The sequence below is a fragment of the Amphibalanus amphitrite genome, unplaced genomic scaffold, assembly GCF_019059575.1.
Source record: "Amphibalanus amphitrite isolate SeventyFive unplaced genomic scaffold, NRLGWU_Aamphi_draft 000745F_arrow, whole genome shotgun sequence".
Taxonomy (NCBI): Eukaryota; Metazoa; Arthropoda; class Thecostraca; order Balanomorpha; family Balanidae; genus Amphibalanus; species Amphibalanus amphitrite.
In genome coordinates this window covers 353,817-358,232 of record NW_024882239.1, presented here as the reverse complement: position 1 = coordinate 358,232, position 4,416 = coordinate 353,817, and the positions used below count along the sequence as shown (strand labels likewise).

At 41.5% G+C, this 4,416-nt stretch overlaps 1 long non-coding RNA gene across 1 annotated transcript; it reads right to left on the bottom strand.

Annotated features, from left to right (window-relative positions):
• Positions 1-469: 469 nt before the first annotated feature.
• LOC122365502 lies at positions 470-4,416 on the bottom strand. The gene is made up of 3 exons (XR_006253764.1): positions 4,373-4,416; positions 1,579-1,623; positions 470-555 (listed from the first exon to the last, which is right to left on the bottom strand). It is a non-coding gene; the product is annotated as an uncharacterized LOC122365502 (long non-coding RNA).

Below are 4,416 nucleotides of genomic sequence, written 5' to 3'. Positions count from 1 at the left end.
ACAGCTTGTTGTACATCCTGCCCAATTCACTGATCAGGAAATTCCGGGTACACAACAGAATGGAGTTGAACGTCGGCCGAGAGGTGTGTAACAAGATTGCCACATGCAGAGAAACATTTGGAACATTTGGAGAAACATGTTTGAAGCTCGCACATTCGCGTAAAGGTAGAGTACCACCACTTGACATATCTCCCTGTTAACATGAGCAAGAAAGGGGCCATGATAGGGGCCATACTGCCATGAGCAAGAAAAGGGGAACCAAACGGCTCGAACGAACGTGCTATGATTACCGGTTGTGTCACTAGTCTGGCGCTCTCCCACTGATTTGATATGTGCTTGTCGGTTTTTTAGAGCGCATTGGCTACTTCGGTTATTTTGCACCCGCGGGCTACTGATGAGGGTGTTATCATCAGTAGTATGCTAGGGCAGAAAGCAGCTTAGCTAAAAGGTAGTGTTAACAAAAACTCACTCTTTTGGGTAGCCGTCCCATTTGACAAGATATTCCTTCTTGCCTACAATGGTGCGGTGATCCAATATTCGGTCTACGATGAACAACTGTAATGAAAATAACCACAGATATAACACCACGGATATCATCCACATTTAAGGTCATGTGCAGAGGTTTACGTCTTATCGCAGAGATCGTGCTTTGACAGAATGGGTTGGGATATGAGTACCAAGAGATAGTCTCTTGGTCGTGACTAACGTGGATTGTCGTAGGATGATCATATCTATCGCAGGCGGGACGAATTACTTATTGGTAATTCGTCATGCTCTTAAAATAAGTTGAATGGTAAACCAGTCAAAACGCCGTAACGCATCCATGTATAAGACGTTGTTAGCAACTTTCAACATAATGCTGCAAAAGTACCGCAACCGATCAGTGCACAGTGTGGCTATAATAGTTGATTGTGAGCTGGCGTCACGCTCTGCAATGGGGGCCGGATTTAGTAGGGGCTATCTTCATTGCATCAAGGTAGTTACCATGGAATCTTAATGCGCCAGAAACCGCTACTTAAGTCGCACCCAACAGGGCCTAGGCAGATGGCATAACTTGAATGCCCGACACTCGAGCATTTTCATCATAGCCAGACACGGTCGGAACGCTAACGGACTTTACCCGACCTGGAACGCGGCCACTGCCACTGATGCAAGCGCTAGAGCGGCTTGAACCGGATTCTCATCACCAATTCAGGATTGGGCCCGTCCCAATGACCCACTGGGACGGGCGTTGCGGTTTTGAATCAATTTCGATTGGTTGTACATAACCCAAGCACAGTCTGTTTTCGGAATAAAATAGTTTTTGTACCGCAAAAACTTACAAAAATATAGGCATCACAACAGCTGAACGATATCAAGAAAACATCATTGAAGCACATCAAGCATGTCTTGAGGCAGTATTAGCTGACTGGCAGACAAAAGGTGCATCGGCAACCACTTGTTGCACACTTCAGTAAAAATAAGGCTATAAAAATATATAATTACATACTAGGTACGCATGCAATCCCAAGAAACAAAAAGAAAAAAATTATCATGCTTGCGCAATACATTAATGTAGTGAAGCCAAATATTCCTTACCTCTTGTCTTTTTCGCTTTCTACCTTGCTGCGGTTTCTTAGGCATCTGGAAAGTTGCAAAGAATCAAAGTAAGCAATTCAGGGACCAGTGCATCATTAAGGGTTCCTTCACCTGCCACTTGCTGATTGGATGAGGTGGCTGGGTGTGGTGTTAAAGGGACAAAATCGAAAAAACTTTTTTGGATTTTTTGACTAATATTTTCAAAAAATATGTTTTGACTTTTGGGGGTTCAAATTCAAAAATTTCAAAATTTCGAGATAGCAGTTTAGTAGCCCTGGTAATTCTACACATTTTATGTCTTAGACATTTTTCTGTATCTTCAAAGATATAGGCCTGACAGCTCTTCCCGCGAAACCTTTTTTTTTTTTTTGGTCGAAAACGGCAGAACATGACGTCACTCTGACGTCATTTGCGGCCAACCTATCACAGCCTTTGGAAAAATTTTTGGTCACAATGTGTAAAATTGATGCCCGGGAGGGTCCTGAAAGTTTGGTGACGATCGGCGCAGCGGTTCTGGAGATATATTGAAAAGTCTGGAGGGGGGGGGGCAAAAAATAGCCCCCCCACCAGGGCGCGGGTTAAAGGGACCCTCCCACCTTAAAAAAGTTAATGAATTGGCATAAAAGTGATGTACCGTAAATCAGAAAGAGCGAAAATGAACATCTACCAAATTTCACCGAAAAAGATTCACCCGTTTTTGAAATATAGGACTTTTATTTTATAACGCGCGGTCAATGGGCTTGATGACGTCATCAGAGTCCGTTAGTGTTAAGAGATAGGGCCTTAGCTAAGGCCCACTTTTCAATTGAAGGGAACAAATTTCTTTAACCACGAAACTGAGGATATTGCGACCAGAATATATAGTGGTTTCTGAACCTGGCCGCCAACTTGGCTATCTCAACTCCTCAGAACTAATGCAAAGGTGGGACAGTCCCTTTAACAATAACCACAGTATGGTTTCCTGACACATAACATTTTGTGTTGGTCTTCACATGCAAACTAGGATTCCAAAATATCAAACGATTCTATGTGAAAACATACTTTTACTCAAAATTATCTGGCAGTATTTCATGATTGTCTCAGACTCAGTACAAACAAACTAAGCCACTTGGCCTATGTAAAAGTTGCACAAATCGTCCAAAACCATCAGGGTTAGCACCTGGAGAGCTCAACATCAGTGTAAGAATAATCTTACTGGCCCCGCCCATCAGCTTACTTGCATGAATGACACATTTTTAAGGTTTATTGAAGCCAACATTATTGAAGTCAACAAAGACTAAGACGTCAAGACGTCAAGACGTCAAGCAACCAGGTGATTAGCAGGCATTATTTTTCTGCCTAAAATGTGCTTGGATTAGGGGAGAGTACCCTAATTGTGCCCGCAAGATAAATGCGCCCTCCCAAGCTCCAGAAAAATTGGTACACCATAAGTACCTAGTGGTGGTTGCAAAAGTTGCCCACCTCGATCATACTTCCTTTTCCGGTGGAACCTTGGTAGAGGTAAGGCAGCATGAGCTTTAGTAACAATTTTGTTAAAATGTTGGGGTTTCTTAGTGTTGCCAACAAACTGTGCTCGTTTCGGCTGTAAGGAGCATGCTGATTGGCTGATGATGACGTGACTGCATTCCTTTATAAGACAGCACATTCCCGTATAAGACAGTCTTTTTGGAACGGAAAATTGAATATCTTTGCTTAGGGTGATCGTTGGGCCGTAAAAGCTTATGATTTGTGCTAGTCTCAGCGCAAGCTACAAAACTGCTATTTCAGTTCAAAACCCATGTTAAAAGTGAACTATTTCCTTTAATGACATGGGTAACATTAATAATGATGGCTAATATTCGAAAGGCTTAAGCAGATGACAAAACAACAAGCAATTTGAGGTCACTGTGCAGGTAAAAGTATACATTAAGTCCGAGTGACTGTTAAAAAATAAAGTTTTCATATTATTACGTTATTTGACATCCTGAATCCAAAAATGAGACTTATATGTCCTGGAAATAAAAGAAAAACATAATCAAACCTGACCTAACCTTACCTATTTACCTACAACCTACCAACCTACAAACCTACAACCTAACAACCTAAAACCTACAAACCTACAACCTAACCTAACCTAAAACCTAAAATTTTTGCTGTTACATATTTGTATCAACAGCGTCACAATTATCCACTCAGACCTAATATATACTAATACCACTGTGCACTTCTGATAAAATTTCTAAAAACAGATGGTAAATTAATGAAAGAATGACGCATCATACAACGCATTACCTACTTATCAATCTTATCTTTACAGCCCATAGCTAATGCATGTATTTGCGGTGGGCGAATTTGAATTCAATTGCGCCATGGTGTGGGCGCATTTATCGAAGGTATTCAACAATTGCGCCCTTTGCAACACTTTCTAAAAAGACCGTGTCTGACAAGTATGCGATAAATCAGTGTCTAAAAAATGTAGTAAAAAGGTTTTAAATATAATGTGAAAACAACTAACCTGTGCTGCCTTTGCATTCCAAACTGAAGCCAGTTTCGCTTAACGTGGCGCAATATGGGCACTCTCCCCTACCTGTCTCATGATGCTTATATAAATGTGCACTTTTCCATTGTCATTGTCATTAATGCCCAACTATGGGCATGAATAATCAATTTTTGGATGCCTCCATTTTTGTATTCCTGTCCTGTAGTTTGCCCAGCTGAATTCGGTAGCACCGACGCCAAGCATGTGTAAACGATTATCGCCAGCAAAACGTACCCTTTATGTAGATATAGTATAAAAGCAACTGTTGTTACTTACCTTTTCAGGTCAAATGACTACCCACCCGCACCACACAACCACAC